General features: G+C 32.7%; 1 pseudogene; it reads right to left on the bottom strand.

Moving 5' to 3' along the window:
* Window positions 1-1,644: 1,644 nt before the first annotated feature.
* The window catches only part of LOC117931982, a 32,130-nt pseudogene continuing 15,723 nt past the window's right edge, over window positions 1,645-18,051 (bottom strand).

Below are 18,051 nucleotides of genomic sequence, written 5' to 3'. Positions count from 1 at the left end.
ATTTCTGCCAAAGGCTATATGCATCAACTTCCTTGGCTACATGATGGAAGCCACTCTGATTAACCCACTGTCCAATCTATCAAATGGTTTTCCTATTTAATTTCTTCCACTCATCCTCAATTGTAGTAACTGGCTTATAACCCTGACATTCAATGGGCTCAAACAACTCTTTGTAATATAGAATATCCTCAATCCTAGTATTCCAAATTGAATAATTGAAAGCTGTGAGTTTAATCATTTCACTACCAGCCTCTTCCATTTAATTCACACAAGAGATCCCACTATTAATCAACTTGGCTCCGATACCACTTGTTAGGGTGAATTCATAATATTCCAACAAACACCAGAATTTTTCTACCATTTCTTTGTGAAAAATTAAACAGGCAATAGAAACTAGCAGCAATAAATTAATAAACTCATGCAACAAAAAAATAAATCAGAAACCAGAATTTTTACGTGGAAACCCACCCCCCCTCCACCCAATGCGAAGTGAAAAACCACGGGACCTAGTCTAGTTCAAACTTCCACTATCAACAATAATGGATTACACCTGTCATTTCTAGAATAATCTTTAGAGGTTGTCAAATACATCAAGAGCACATATAGCCTTGGATTATACAATCTTTCTTGGGAAAAAAACAAAGAAAATTGGAGAAAGTATACCCAAAAATGTAGTTACTGTTCAGGGGTAGTAACACCAGTTCCTGAGCTCAAAATATGATCTCCGCCGTTCAGATTGTAGCTACTCGAGTTTCAAACCTCTCCTCCAAATTTCAACTTGATCGAACCACAAATGAAGCTAGATCGGCTTGTTGGTGAAATCTGGGAAGATGCGTTTTTTCCTCTCTCTCTTCTCTTCTCTTTTTTTTTTTTTTTTTCTTTTCCCAATCTTTTTTTTTTTTTTAATGTAAATCACTTGGTCCCCAAGCATATCGGCCCCACTCCCTCACATACTAGGGAACCTAACAAGATCCACAACCATTCAAGAGAACACACAATTGCTTTTGTTTGCAGAAAAAAATAAAATGAGACTGGATATACCAAGACTCGAGAGTATGTCTTCACAACCTCATAGCATGTGGCATACGAAACAAGAAGCTCTTCTTCAAGGGGGGCCTGAAAAATATGAAAATTCTCAATATCTTGCAAGCAACGCAACCCAGAGCTAGGTTATCAGAGGGAACAACGAAATATAATATAAATAACTACATCTTTCATGTGTACATACACACATAGATATATAAATAAATATACCACATTATGTTTTTTTTTTTCATTTTTCCTAATAGATAATTAATATATAAATATATTCCACATTATCTAGAGTTACAAACACATGAATAAATTCAATGAATGTATTAGGTTTACAGAATAACTGATATCACTAAAGCTAAACTCAAAAGCCAACTATAGAAGACATGTTCTGGTTTTTTGTTGTTTTTCAATTTCTTCTATTTCAAATTTTTCTGTTTTCCAAAAAAGCAAGATGATAATAAAAAGGACAGCCCACTAGAAACCTCGCCCAGCCAAAACTGTTAGCCAATTCTTCATCCCTGTGGTGAATTGAGATGTAAATAGGGTGGTGGGTATACTCAAGCCACGAAATTCTGGAGTAGGGTCAAAACCAGTTCTGACATTGGGTTCTTAACGTTCTGTTTTTGTATGTTTCATTCCGTTGGTATTGAAGGGAAGACACTACCACTTAGTCTGAGACTCCCTTCTCTGAGATTTGAATTTAGCAAAGATAGTGCACACAACTACTGCCTCTTAATAAAGTCTTGTGACTCGCCCTGCATATGAGAGATGTATTATTCAGTTCAGGGGATAAGAAAAAAAAAAAAAAGAAACTAAAATAGAGAAATTATGCCCACATCTAAATACAAGTATGGGAAATGGATTGAAGTTCCATTCATAAGATGCATGTTTAGGTTCAACCAGTGAATTTAACCATATTATATCTCTGGTGAGACCTCTAATGGTGTGATTTGGAGCAACCTCAAAAAGATATTTCCACTGGCATAGTTGAGAACTGAACTGAATGCTTCTTTCTGCCTCTAAATGTGACATTTCTTTTCTCCTTAAAACGCAGATGGAACCTACTTCCTTTGAGTTATTAGTACAACAACAAAATTACTTGAAAATAATGAACCTCATAAACAATCTGAGGTTTTACATAAGGTATAACATAAAAGCTTAACTATAAGGTAATTCTTTTACAAAGTTGCTCCCAAACACACCCCTAAGGTAAGAGTCATCGTCAAGAGGAGGAGCTGACTCCACTGTATCTTAACCATGTTCCAGTTGATTTGTAGTGTTTTACCTTATGGATATAGCATCCTTATGATTTACCAAAAAAAATACGCCTCAGTTTTTCAAAAAAATAATTGTGTCATTAGAATGATAGAAACAAGTAAATATGCAGTTAGCAATCAAGTGATTATATAGAGTTTTGAGGTAAATACCACAGGTTTGAGCAGTTCTTCATTAATTTCCTGTGCCTGTCTCAGCCTCATATCAACAATGTTAGCAGGCAAATCAGCCTCGATCAAGATGTGGAGTGGATCATTCAGGTGCTCACAGGTCTTCCTCAACTTGTCTTCCTTAAGATTGAAAATGATGGAAAACATTAATCACACAAATAAAACAAATCTCAAATTTGAAACTTTTATCTTTTAATACCTTATCTTGATCCTGAAAAGAAGGGCTTGGGATAGATGAGTTGAATATGGTTCTAACATCTGGCATTTTTGCCAGAAGTGGCCACTCTCAAGACATGAAAACCTGCATGTTTTTGCCTGGCAAGCCAAGACATTTTCCATTACAACAGACCATAGTTGCAATGTTGAATAAAACAAAATGAATATCAGAAATTATGCTTGGATGTCTAGTACCTTCTTCGGGTCCTTTATTGACCCTTTCCCTCTAATGTACACACAACATCCTATAATAGCTTCAACCCGTTTCAATGAATTGCCTCTAAGGCCCAGAAGCCACCCAACAAAATTGAACTAACATCCATAGAGAAGTAGTCAGTTCAGATAACAATATCCTTTATTCTTTTGCTTATAAAAATAATTGTATTCATAAAGTATCAAGATACAATCAATTGATCATAATTAGCAAATTACATTAGAAGTTAATGTAGTTCTTACATTTGGATAAGTATCTACTGGAATTTCCAAAAGCAAAATTCTCTTCATAGTGTATGAACTGGGGCTTGACGGTGCCCCTTGCCAGTCCATAGTCATTCCATGTGGTCCACTTTATCTCTGTTATGCAAAGAAAGGCTATGTTAACTTAGATGGTGCTCAAAAATTTAATATATCACAAATTGAAAAGCTAAAGAAGAAATGAAAAAAAAAAAAAAAATTGAGCATGAGGATTTCAGATAAATAGATGAGATGATAAACAATTTTGCAGTAGTAATTTGAATAAGAACAAACATAGACCATCAGGATCAGTTGTACTATTCAGACAAGCAACAGACATGGGACATCTAAACATTTGCTCAGAAACACTAGAAAAATAACAAGAGCTTAACAACCTGCAATAACCCCTAGCCAAGCATATCAAACCACATGGCAAACCGCAATAATCCTTTTTCAGGTCCTTATCAATCAGATAGTTCCTATCATCTGAATTTGTACGTCTTGGCTGTGAATTTGTTGCAACTAAAAAGAATAAAAAAAATAAAAAAAAACAATAATTTCGGACCTCTGTGTGCTTACATGGCGTGGAAAAACTCAGGTTGCTCACCGACCAAAGCACCATTCCATGTGTTTAACTCCTCCACCTTCACATCATTTGGCATTCTTGAAAACTCATTCACACCTAAACATCAAGCATGCATATATCTTGTGAGTTTGCATTCATGCATTAATTACTAGTGGGAATTTTCAACAAGGGGGTATGTGAGCATTACAATATTGTTTTATATTTTAAGCATCTGGAAATTTCAAAATAAAGCACTTTACTAGTCTTTATGGATACAGGGTTGAAGTAAGATGCCGAGATTTCCTATTTCCCTTTTAAACCAAGGCATATTCCTTCCATCAAGTTATCATATGAGTAATATATCTGGAATACTATCACTTTTCGTGTACCCAATAAAAGACAAGAAAGAAACTCGTAGAGGAATGAATCTGAACCAAGCAGGATAGCTGATATCATATATACCAAAACTGGATTTTGAGAAACTTTCTCTAGTGTTTTTTTCGTTGTTTCCTTTTGGGTTCTTTTCCATTTCTATGGACCACTTGAATCAAATTACTCTATTTCTTCTTAAATGGATTAAAAATGTTCATGACCTTATCCGATTTAATAAGAAACTTGGATTGAGTTTGAAAGAAACCTAATTAAACATGGCATGCAAGGGGGGAAAAACAGCTCCAAGCAAAACACTTGTGGAATATACTAGTCCAGATTTAACAATTTGGTCAAACTACTTGAAGCCTCAGCATTTTATTTTATTTTATTTTATTTTTTCTTTTTTTAAGATAAATTAAAATTTTATAAATAAAAAGCTTGAAGCCTCAGCATGTGGAATCAACCTACTGAAGAATCAATAAAGGAATAAGGCAAATAGTAAAGTATAATTGTAGAATTTTTCTTACCTAGAAACATATGAAAAAATAAAGCAGCTACTAGATAGGTTAGGCTTTTTTCCATTTGAACACATCAAATCTTCTCTATTTTTCTAACATGTATATTTATTACAGTTGGCATCCTTTGAAAACTTTTTTACATCCTAAACACTTCAAACCTATGGAAATCCAGAAGGTACAACTGTACCACCAGCGTACTGCCAACTATACCACCAGTTGTACCAATACAATTGTTTCCTATTTCCTGATTTTATGAGAAACTTTCTCCTAAAAATCAAGGATTAGATTTTTTTTTTTTTGAAGGCATATGACCTTATTCATGTATAAATATCAATGCGAGAATTACTTTGTAAGTAGAGTGAAAAATAAGAGAAATGTTTTTTTTTCCTCAAACTTCTTCATGGTATCAAAGCTAATTTTGAACCGTTCAATCTATTTATGACCAAATACAAAATGACCATCAAGAAGGACTCTTCAACCTTAGAAGTCACCTCCACTCAAGAAACCTTTACCCAACATCCATGAAGTTGCCTCAAAAGTGTTTCGAGAAGAAAGTAGAAAGAAAGTCATGTTGGGGTCACAAACCAACCAACTTGTCAAGAGGGTTAAACCTTAGCAGATCAGGGTCCCCCCAATCCTTCTAATGGTACTCGACCAAGAAAAAGGAGACCTTGGTGTGATCACTGTCGAAAACTAGGTCACACCAAGGACACGTGCTAGAAAATCCATGGGAAACTAGTGGATTAGAAGCCATCAAATCCTAAAAATGATAAAGAAAGCCGAAGACACCACGTCACCATTGAAGACAACCTAACACCACCCAATTCTAGTCGTTCAGTAAACAACAAATGGAACTAGTACAAGAAATGTTCAGCCAATGCGAACAAGGGATAAATACCTCCAGTTCTATCATCAGGTTTGAATCCTTAGCTCAAAAGGTAATTTTCTTCCTACCTTAAAAGAAAAAAAGGAAAATTTGAGTCCTTAGATTGTGAACTCAGGAGCTTCTGATCACATGACTGGAGATGCTACAATTTTTCAAAATTATACTCCTTATTTTGGGATTATGTGATTTGTATAGCTGATGGTTCTCTCTCAAAGGTGGTTGGTACAAGTTTTATTGTCGTCTCTAAAGACCTAACTCTTGACTTCGTTCTTTTGGTTCCGAACTTGGATTGCAATCTTTTATCCATTAGTAAACTCACTTAAGAAAAGAATTGTCACTAAATTTTTCCTAAACCATTGTGTCTTTCAGGATTTGAATTTAGGGAAAACAATTGGCAATGCTAAGGTGTGTTCAGGACTGATTTTCAAAGTGACTGATTATATTGAAAGACAACTTCAACCGACAACTGGTGAAAAATTGTCACTTTCTGTTTTTAATTGTAATAAAAATAATGATGTTATGTTATGGCACTATCATCTAGGACATCCTAGTTTCTTATATCTCAAAAAACTCTTTCCATCATTATTCACTAAAGTTTGAATGGTTTTCATTGTGAAATTTGTCAATTATCCAAGCATGTTTGTAAGCCTTATTTCATTCAACCATACAAACCTTCTCATTCTTTTTCCATGATACATAGTGATGTTTGGGGGCCATCTAAGATAAAGAACATAACAGGGACTAGATGGTTTATGTCCTTTATAGATGATCATACTAGAATTTCTTGGATATTCCTGATGAAAGAAAAATTAGAAGTGGGTCAAATTTCAAAAATTTTTATAACATGATCCAGACCCAGTTCCATGCCAAAATACAAGTGTTGAAAACTAACAATGCAAGAGATTATTTCAATTCTATCTTAAGGGAATTCTTATTAAAATAATGTATAGTTCACAAAGTTCTCGCATTGATACTACTCAACAAAATGGGATAGCCGAGAGAAAGAATAGACACTTGTTAGAAGTTGTAAGTGGCCTTATGCTCTCCTCCCATGTCCCAAAGAATTTTTGGGGATAAGTTGTATTTATTGTAGCCTATCTCATAAATAGAATGTCTTCCTGTGTCTTGTGTTTCCAAACTCTGTACTAAGTCTTTCTCAAATCATACCCTTAGACTTAGCTCATTTCCTCCATTCCACTAAAGGTATTTGGTTGCTCAACCTTTATTCACATTCCCCAACAACGTCGAAGTAAGCTTGATCACAACGCCACTAAGTGTATTTTCCTAGAATACTCTCCAAACCAAAAGGGCTACAAGTATCACTCTCTTGTCACAAAAAAGTTTTACACCTCCATGGATGTGTCATTCTTTGAAAATCGGTCCTGTTACTCCAAAACCGATATTTAGAAAGGGAATAGAATTTAAGAATATCGATTCTGGAAATAAAAACCATGATCGAACCTCAAACACTTGAGTCTATTGTTGTTCACAACTCTAATCCTATCTCTCCTACTCTTAAGTCTTTTGCTCCAAACTACTAAAGTTGTAGACACCAAGCCAAGTACTCTTCGCTCAAAACAATCTTAGACTATCAATAACAATGAGTTCATTGTCTACTCAAGGAAAAAGAAAAAGTCTCCAGAAGATATAGAGCAATGAACACATCCTGACTAGTACATGAAACTAAATCGAATTCAATCCCAAAAGAGACACACTCAGGTAACATTGATTCTAATCTTAATGAGTCAAAAGATGATGAGCTCAATTTCCCAATTGCCAAAAGGAAAGGAGTAAGATCTTGTACAAATCATTCGATTTATAAATTTATCTCCTATAATATTTAGTTACCAAGTTATTAGGCTTTTATTACTAGTCTTACAGATATTGGATTCCCAACAATATTCAAGAAGCCCTACAAATACCTAAATGGAAGACAACCATTGAGGAAGAGATCCAAACTCTTGAAAAGAACGGGACATGGGAACTTACTGAAATTCCAAAAGGAAAGAATCCAATAAGGAGTAAGTAGATCTTCACAGTCAAGTACAAAGAAAATGGGAGTGTTGACAGGTACAAAGCTCGGCTAGTTGCTAAGGGATTTATACAGCCCTATGAAATTAACTGCCAAGAAACCTTTGCTCCAATTGCCTAATTGAACACAATTCCTATTCTGTTGTCGTTAGTTGTTGACCAGGATTGGCCTCTTCATCAATTGGACATGAAGAATGTTTTCCTCAATGGTGACTTAGAAGAAGAAGTATACATAGAAATTCCTTTAGGTCTTGAGACTGAGACAAACATTAGCAATACAAACTAAAAAAATCCTTATATGGTCTCAAGCAATCTCCTCGAGCTTGGTTTTATTGTTTCACCAAGGTTGTGAAGAGGTTTGGTTACTCCTAGTGTTAGTTTAACCACACTCCATTTGTAAAAGACACTACTATGGGAAGAACTGTCATTATCATTGTTTATGTGGATGACATAATCCTGATTGGAGATCATGATCAAGAAATAGGCAAGTTCTAAAGTCTTCTTACCCATGAATTTGAAATTAAAGACTTGAGGAATCTTAAATATTTCCTTGGGATGGAAATTGTTGGGTTAAAAATGGGTATTGCAATCTTCTACTGTAAATTGATGGTGTTCTTAGATAAAATATGCAATGAAGGTTTTAGAGAAGAGGAGCAACATGGGCATTATTGTTAGAGAATGAGGCATTAGCATTATTGTTTGTCCAGTGAGATTTGAAATAAAGGTTGTGTCTATTTGGGTTTAAAATAGAGGAATCTGGAGAAAGCATTAGGTGCTAGGGCTTATATTTGGCACTTATAGTAGTAGACAAAACCCTTGTTGTAATATCATTTTAGTCCCATTATAAAAAATACCTACTACTATAGCATATGAAAAAGTTGTTTAAAGATGTGGTACCCATAGTAGTCGCGCATATAGATCTTACTACGAAATTTTCCCTGGATGGTTTTCCCTCTTTATGTGTTATAGGTGCAGACAAATTTTTTATGTACCTATATATATAATTTTTAAAGGCAAATTTTTTTACCCCTACTAAAACTATGTAGCTATATGTTTTATTTGAATATATTTTATTAGACTATGAGCCATGTCTTTTTTAAAATTCTTATATTAAAAGAATGGCATAAAAAGAACCATAAGAGAAACATCTATAATGAAGCCAATAGTAGGCATCGATCAAAAGTGTAGAAAGGTTATCATCCATATATTGTGGAAATGATCAACCCTACCCACTTTCATATCAAACACTAAAGTGGTTTATTTTTCCTATAAAAAAAGAAAAGAATTTATCATTTGAAATTCACCACAAAATGAAAAAAAAAAAAAAAAAAAGTGAAAATGACTTCTCTACAATAGTATTTCTCAATAGTTGAAACCTTCAAACTAATGATTTACAAGTTCAATTAATATCATCGTAGCATAGGCCTATAAATATTTAGTTAAATCTAGAATCGAAATTTTAATTCAAACATTTATAGTAAAACTGTCAAATTAATTATATTGAAAGTCTTGAGTAGCATCATAAGAAATTTTATGTATAAGAAATACTAAAATACTTGACTCATGAACTCTAGTTAAGTAATTCCTAGTGCTCATGCAATTTGTTGATATTCTACTATAAATAAGAACCATTGTCTCAAAACTCTAACAAATTCATACTTCTTAACAAATTGGTTGTGAATTAATAGATGATAATAAATACATATTATGTTCAATGAACAAAAAAAAAATCATAAAGATATCAAAAGATAGGGAGTATGATATAGTTATGCCTATGAATCCACCATTTACAACTTGTCAATATGAGCCTCTGGGACAAAAGTGAGACTTTGTCAATCTTCATTGCTATAGCTTTTTTGCATTGGCTAGGATGTGACTACATCTGCAAAGATATACTTATTAATCTAATCTATTACCCAGACATGTTGAAGCAATTTTAAAGTAATGTGACATACATGTATCTATTGATGGTTATAAGCATAATTTTTCACAAAATTAGAAAATGATTTTTTTTCTTTTAATATAAAAATGGGAATTGTGAACAAAGACAAATAACTACTTTTTATTTGAGTCATAAAATGGTGTGTAATCTCAAATTTTTAGATTTTCAAGTGTGTGGTAATTGGAAATATATTGAATCTCATTCATGAAGGACTTTAGTCTTTTTCTTAAGATGAATATACATTTCATCTTTTGCAGAAAAACATAAATATCAAGACACTAGAAAGATGTTAAGCCTCTAAGCCATAATGTTGGAAATTTTAATAGAGCATAACATGCTTTTATACTGGTAGATCTTTTGGATCCTTGATGCTTTCAATATGAACAAAAATTAATGTCAAATGCACATAGAAAGATACCTTTTTGTGTAGATTGTTTAGATGTAGATGCAGTGGCATGGATATCAACTTGGGGAAATGATATTAGTAATAAGTGTTGTTGTAATTGTCACTTGCTTTGAGAGTGGTACTCCCCCATGACATATCTTGAATCTTGTCAAACTATTGAGTATCTTCAAGAATGGGAAAAATCACACTATCGACTACCTTCAATAGAAATAAAGAAGAAAAAGAATACTCATTATTAATATTTTTTTTATGCATTCTAGACCACTTAGATTGCTAAGCTTGGGAAGCTTGAAAGAATAGTATTGACTAAACTGTTATACCAATTCAATAGACCATGAGAATCAACGAATCAATGCTACAAATAAAGTACACTTCTTTTAACAAACTAGTTGAGAAGTGATACACAATAAAGAAGATCAAAAGCAGAAAAAAGAGTATAAATTGTAAACTTAAACAAATAATGAAGTTTATAGTGAACAATAGAAAAAATAAGAGAGCATAAATCACTAATGCAATTGAGCTAACCTTTTCCATAGGTGTCACCCATCCATAATTTGTCAACATTTGCCTTTGGAGTATTGAACAACGCTCAACTAAGACTAAGCATTATGCCTTTAATATTGGCATTGATACCAGATAAATTTGCAAAAAGATAATTGATTAATCCAAGTATTTTTATAATCAATATTTAAGTAATTCAAGTAAGATACTATGGAGCATTAACATTGATTTCTTTTACCAAAAGGCCCGAAGAGACTATCTTCACTCCAAAGTGTATCCACTCATGTATGCATGCCTCTAACCTACATGGCATGACTAGTCTCTATTAGAATAAGACAACAATCTTAACATGATGACTATAAAAACAATAAAGCATAAAGCCAACAAAAATGGTAACTATGACTAGCATTACAAACCTAAAGTATTTGACAAAAGGCAAACCTGAATTAAAGAAACCATGAGTCCTTTAGGCATCAATCCTCCCTTACCTATCAATATAAAGATAGCATGAAGCAAACAAAAGCATTAACTTCAGAAAATTATGATAACTAATTTGGAATACATTAGTGAAATAAGATGTCAAACCATTTTAAAATGAACACTTTTTTCGACTTTCAGATTAAATGCACAACTCAACTAATTTCCCTAAAAATAGGAAGATAATATTTAAGAAATTATTATTTAAAATGTACTCGGAAAAAGATGAATTTAAGCTTCAACGGTAGTTCTTAAGAGTTGAAACCTATAAAAAAACACAAATCATCTGAATCTCACTTGAGTTTTTTTTTTTTTTGGAGAGAGGTACCCATTGTAGAAAGAGAAAAAATCATTACCATCTCATGTTCTAGAAGAGAAGATGAACAAAGAAGAATATATATATGTGCCCTGGTTTATAAACATATAAAATCCTCATATACAAGACACTTGAAGATAAACCCACTTGTGAACATTGATTTGAAATATGTGTCATGCCCCTTAAAGTTTTATTGCTCCACTACCTATAAAAATCAAAAGACAAAAAGTAAACAGATTGTAACAATCATTTGTCAAGTAATAAATTAAAACACAGACAAAATGAGGAAGAGGTTGGAATTGTAAACCTGACTAATAAAGAGAGTTAGTAATGAGAACCTAAATTGAAAGTAGAAAAATCCTTTATGTGCTAACCATTTAGTAAATAAGAATTTGAGACATGAGAATTTTTTAGCCCAATCCAAAACCTGTTTTATTTTGACGTCGATTGTTACAATTATGTTACGCTAGGCTGATGGATGATTGCAAGCAATGGTTCCAAACATACAAGCAACATTCTCAAAAAATTTATGACATCATCATCACCATTATCCAACAAAAGTATTTCTTCTTGCAGCAAAGAAATCTATCTTCTTAGGATAATACATATCAATTCTCTAACACAAATGTAAATTTCCATATTCATAAGCATATACAACCCAGATATTGAGATTTTCACAAATAAATCATGGCATGTTTGCACTTCCCTAAAACTTAGAGAAGATTCTCTTGTATTACACAAATGCAAATCCTTAAGATAAAAATACGTCACATATGAGAGCTCAACTTGTTGTTCTACCGCATATGAGAATTAATAAATCAAAACCAAAACCATAGTGCAATAGTTTTTATCAAATTTGTTGGGAAAAGATAATGACAAGATTGAAAGCAAAATGAAAGGCCAAAAGCATTAAACTAAATAACAAATACATATTATGGATGAGACACAAAATGAAGAGTGGTTAGTTCGAGGAGCTTGATAGAAATCCACATGCAACAATATCCATGCATAGTTTTTCAACATAAATCTTTGGGACATTGACTCAAATTTGGTTAATCTTCACCATTATTCCTTTTAAATTGGACTAAAATATTTAATAAGCTAAGCACTTCACAATCATGGAAAATTAAAGATAGGAAAAATTGTCTATATAAATCTCTAATGCCATGTCCCATATATGTCTTATAATCTCCATGTTGATAAGAATCTTATTGTCAAACTTTTACAAATTCATTAGAGTACCAAATCTTATAATATGCTAAATCCTATATAGTAGCTAATGATTTTTTTTATTTACAATTTCTAAAGTATCTACATTAAGTGTTAAAATTATATAATGTTATATTAGTTTGTATTTTTTATTAGGAGTAGCTATGTGCATTCTTTCTACCCATAAATCACAAACTTGCAAATATCACTCTCTAAATTATGTGACATTAATACTTCTATAACCACTTTCATTTATTTATTATTATTATTATTATTTTGTATTATTAATAATTTCCATGATTTTTTAAATCAAGATCCAAATTTTGTAAATTTTTTTTATACTTTTGTTGTATCAATATTTCATTCTTTGCTTACATCTCTGATATTTTAAACACTCAACATCTTTGAGGCAATTAATGGTCTCTCTCAGCTACATGAGTTTGCTATATTACTCAAACTAGTAAAAGAATGAAAGGACAACATGTAATGGGTTTCTCAAGTACCTTAAAGCCTATTTGGTAATAAAAATGAGAACTATCCTCCTAAGATATTTGCACCATTATCCCACTAACGGTAGCTTGACACTAATTAAATTTGTGATAAATTATGTAATCTAAGCTAGCATTTCCACAAATTCTTGGAATGCAAAACATAAAGTAACATGATCATTTTTGGGTTCATAACATTAGAAATTGGTTTGATGATGCAAACGTTTCAAACTTACTGTATAAGCTAATCAAATATGTAAGGTGTAGATATAAATAACAAATCTATCTTTTGCTTCACATGCTTTCACATGTCATAATTATGAAAATAGAATATAATGAGTGCATATTGATTGTAAAATAATTAAAACGAGGCTATAGAGAATGAAAGATTGGGATCTTAGACTTGAAATGAATATGTATTAGTAGAATTTTCAGACAAATATAAATTTCTGAGACATAAGCATACTTGGGTGAGTCTTCACCAGTTCTTTTTGGCATCTTCCCAATAGACGTAAATAATTGTAGATTTTGAGTTTCTGGAGGGTGCAAAGAAATGCATCTCGTCCTGCAATGACATCAATTCAAAGTAAGAATGAACTTGAAGCTCTATGAGTGAAGTGATAGTAGTATTGCTAGAGCAAAACAATTTTCAATTGTGAGAATTTGGAGGGTTATAACATGTTGAAGCACCTCCTTTGGGAGAGATATTACCATTATTGTTTGTGTACTCCAAAGCATTCTAATCCCAGAATAAATATATATCTATAGAAAAAGTATAACACACTTAGAACATTGTAAAATGATAATAAAAAAATTGAAGCCATCAAACAATAGGAAAAAGACTGCATTGCAAACTTGAAGCATATTGTTGAAGACATGCTCAAATTAGAAACAACATGAGTAGTTTATGAATCACCCAATCTTTGCTAGTCTATAACACAAGCAGGCCTCTATGGTGTGGTTCTAGATTCTCTCAAATAAAAATCTAATCCAAAATGAGCCTCGTTGCTTCAACCGCTCCCCTAACGACATGATTTACACATAGATAGGCTAACCCTTCCATGTTTATGTGACATTTGTAACACAAATGCAGGAATTTTAGAAATCTTAGGCTAGTCTTAACCATTTCCTTTCGGCATGTTTATAGTAAGTAATGATAACAATGGTAGATTATAAGTTTTTGTAAAGAGCTCATAGGAAGATCCCTTCTCACTGCCATTTCAGTTAGAGTAGTTAGGAATCTGAAACCTCAATTTTCAAGATAGCTTAAGGCTTAAAAGGTTGTGAGACAAAGAAATTACGCTACCTCCCCTCTGAAGTTTTAATAACTTGAGAGAAATGAGGTGTGGTAGACACTAGGAGAGATATTAGTCTATGACTCTTCTTACTTTCTAGTTACCTAAGAGAGGCAAGGTGGTAAACACTAGGAGAGATATTAGTCTATGAAAATCCTCATTTTCCAATTAATTTAGAGATAGTTGAGACTACATTAATATCCAGTTTTTCTATGACTTGGCAACAATTACATCTATAATAATAGTTAACCCAATAAATTTTCCAAACATGTAGAATATCGACATGAAGAAACAAACTCATATATTAATATATAGTCATCAAAGTACAAAGCACTAGCAATTTATAACTTTGAAGATAAGAATTTCCAAATTTACTAATCTAATGATTTTGTGAAACAGGAGAAGAGCAACAAAAATTACACAATTACTTTATCCAACAACTATCGGTTAACCGTATTAGACTATTAATAGATGTCGCTCATTTTCAATACCTAGTTAATTATTTCTAGCCAAAATATTCAGCTACATTCAGCATAGAGGGACAGCCCTATAGCTAAAAAAAAATGACAAATAGAATAGAATAATAAGGGTTGTCTTTTGCCTAGTTGTGTTTGGTTAGAATGATATTTTAAAAATAATTAAAAGCATAGTGATTGACTTCTGTTTTGTCTATGCAAATACACATACAGAAAAGATAAGAGAAGTAGTGGACAAAATTTACAATTAGTGTTTGTAATTGTTCAATTTGGTTACTGTCCTAGTAAATATGAGAATTAACAAATGAATACAACAATCTTAATAGATTGATAATTAGATTAAAAAATAATACAACCATCCATAATAGGAAGATGACCTAAAATAAGAATTTCAAGGAAATGAGACATTATTTAAGCTAATTCAAAACTTGTTACCTTCTTGCAGTGCTTTTAAGCTCGAACAGGCTACTGTAGGGAGTTCACATTGGGCCAAGAACTAATCGCAAGCTTCTTAAGTAGGCTGAAATCTGTGAAAAAATACTAAATAAATTAACCTCACCATTTTCCTAAACTCTCAGAATGCAAAAATTAAAGTGGCATAATTACTTGATAGACAGTATAAGTATTTGATCAAAAACATAAAATGCAAAATAAATAACCAAATTGTTATTTCTTACATGCTAATGCAATCAAAGAATTATCAAGACAGAACTATAAATACGACATACTGATTGTAAAATAGTAAAATAGGAAGCTATAAAAAATGAGAAGACATCTTGAGAATTCAAACCTGAGGTGGCTTTTTGTATTAGTCCATTCTTCAATGAATATCAATTCCTAGGACATGAGCAATCATGGGCCAATCTTCAACTATGTCCTTCTGGCATGTATCCAATAGGTGCAGACAATTGTAGATTCTGAGTGTTTGGAGGTTCTAAGGGAACCCATCATTTCAAGCAGTGATGTCAATTCAAGACAGTTATAATTCCAGGCTCTTTAAATGATATGAACTCTAAATGTCTCTAGGGTTTTGATGGAAAGCATTGTTCTAGCAGTGATCAATGTAAATAATGTGAGGTTGCCTATCCAGTCTGGTAAAATTGCCAAACAAGAACAGTCCCAAATGATGAGTCTCTGTAAGGTGCTAAGGGAATGCATCTCTTCTGGCAGTAATGTAATTGTGGGCAAGAATAAATTCAAAGCTCCATACTTGTTGTAAGCCTGCCAATCAAGTCTGGTAACATTATCAATTGCAAGCACCGAAGAGAAAGTCTGATGCAAGTAAGAGGAGTCTTTACCTTTGCACCAACTCTCAATAGCTTTTTTCCAAGGCATGGACAATATTCAGCCCATCCTCACCATCATCTTTATTTGCATCAAGGTATGAGAAACCTTTGGGCCAATGAATAACCACAAGTTTCTTAAACAATATGAAATCTACAAGAAAATAGTAATCAAATCAACCTTAACATTTTCCCAAACTGTTCGAATGCAAACCTTAAAAAGTAATATGATTAACTTGGTCCTCAATGACCATTTAATGACTTTTCTAAATTGTACATTGACTTAAAAATGCAAACCTTTCAAACTTAGTGACTTTTTCGAACTTATCATTTTATCATAATTCAAAGTATTAAAGGTGATGAAATATTGAATCCCCTCATAGAGATGTCCAAGACCCACCATTACCCCTTTCACATTCAATTAACAACAATTACATCTACAATAAAATAGTACACCTAAGAAATTTTCGAACATGAGGAATGCAAACACAAAATAGTAAGATCGCTTTAGCAAGAAATTATATGAGTTAATTATAACTATGAAAAGATACAACATTAAGATTGACATAAAGATAAGATTACTATTTTGTTTATGCTAATACATACACAGAGAGCAGAGACAAGACAAGTAGTGTAAAAATGTTTTACTCTACATGATCCATTAATAAACAAAATTATAGATGAGTATGACATTCTTATAGAAAATAGTACAAAGCATAGCAATAGACTACTATTTTGTTTATGCTAATACATACACAGAGAGCAGAGACAAGACAAGTAGTGTAAAAATGTTTTACTCTACATGATCCATTAATAAACAAAATTATAGATGAGTATGACATTCTTATAGATCAATAGTACAAACAATAATGGTGCAACCTGTAGACCGCGGGTCCACACAATCATCAAAGATGGGAGGAGGATTTACTGAAATGTATGTCTAATAGCACACCTGAATTGAAAAGAGAGGAAAGGTCCTTTCTGCTCTGGTCATCTAGTAGATATGAATTTCTGGCAGTGATTGATCTCAAAGTATTTAAATGATATGAGGTTGCCTAACCAGAATAGTCCCAAATGACAAGCCTCTATAAGGTATTGAGGGAATGAATCTCTTTTAGTAGTAATGTCAATTAAGGGCAAGGATGAATTCAGAGCTCCACAAGTATTGTAAGGCTTCCTATCCATCCTGGTAAATGTTGTCAATTGAGATCAGAGGAGAGAAAATGATGCAAGTGAATGGAGTCTTTTCCTTTTCACCAGCCCTCAAAAGCTTGTTCCCAAGCCATGGGCAATATTCAGCCCATCACCATCATCTTTTTCTGCATTGGGATACGAGAAATCTTTGTGCCCATGAATAATCAGAAGCTTCTTAAACAAGGTAAAATCTGCAAGAAAATAGTAATTAAATCAACCCTATCATTTTCCCAAACTCTTAGAATGTGAAACTTAAAGTATTATGATTAGTTTGGTCCTCAATTGCCAGTTAATGGCTTGTCTAATTTTACATGGATTTGAAGATGCAAAATTTTCTAACTTATTGATCTAAGCATTTTATCAAACATATTGGCAGTAACTTTATTAAAAATTGAATCTGTTAAAAAGAGGACAACAGATTGGATTGCAAACCTAAATGTTGTAGATGGCATGCTTGAATCAATGAACAGAAATCCTCTATGAATTAGGCACCATTGTTAGTCAATATCAATTTTGGGAACATTGAAGTGCCGAGGGGTGCATCCTTTGTGGTGGTGATTTCAATTCAGGGTCAACAACATTTTGAAGCTCATTAAGAGATGTTAGGTTGTCTACCACATTCATAAAGTTGCAAAATATTTTCAAGCCACAATGGTGGAGGCACAAAATCATTATCTGACAAAAGAAGCTCTCTGCAACATTTATTCAAGCTCTCAAAGGTGATCAAATATTGCAACCACTAATAGAAATGTCAAGGACCCACCATTATCCCTTTTTACATTGAATTTACAACAATTACACCTGAAATAAAATAGTTAACCTGAGAAATTTCCCAACACAAAGTAGCAAGACCATTTTAGCTAAACAGAATTAGGTATTGATATCTTTAAAGATACAATTTTCAAACTTTTCTAATTACAAGCATGCTTTCAGGCCACAAAAG

The sequence above is a fragment of the Vitis riparia genome, chromosome 15 (genome assembly GCF_004353265.1).
Source record: "Vitis riparia cultivar Riparia Gloire de Montpellier isolate 1030 chromosome 15, EGFV_Vit.rip_1.0, whole genome shotgun sequence".
In the NCBI taxonomy this organism is placed as follows: domain Eukaryota; kingdom Viridiplantae; phylum Streptophyta; class Magnoliopsida; order Vitales; family Vitaceae; genus Vitis; species Vitis riparia.
The sequence above is the reverse complement of the archived record's forward strand: the minus strand, read 5'-3'. Positions and strand labels throughout refer to the sequence as shown.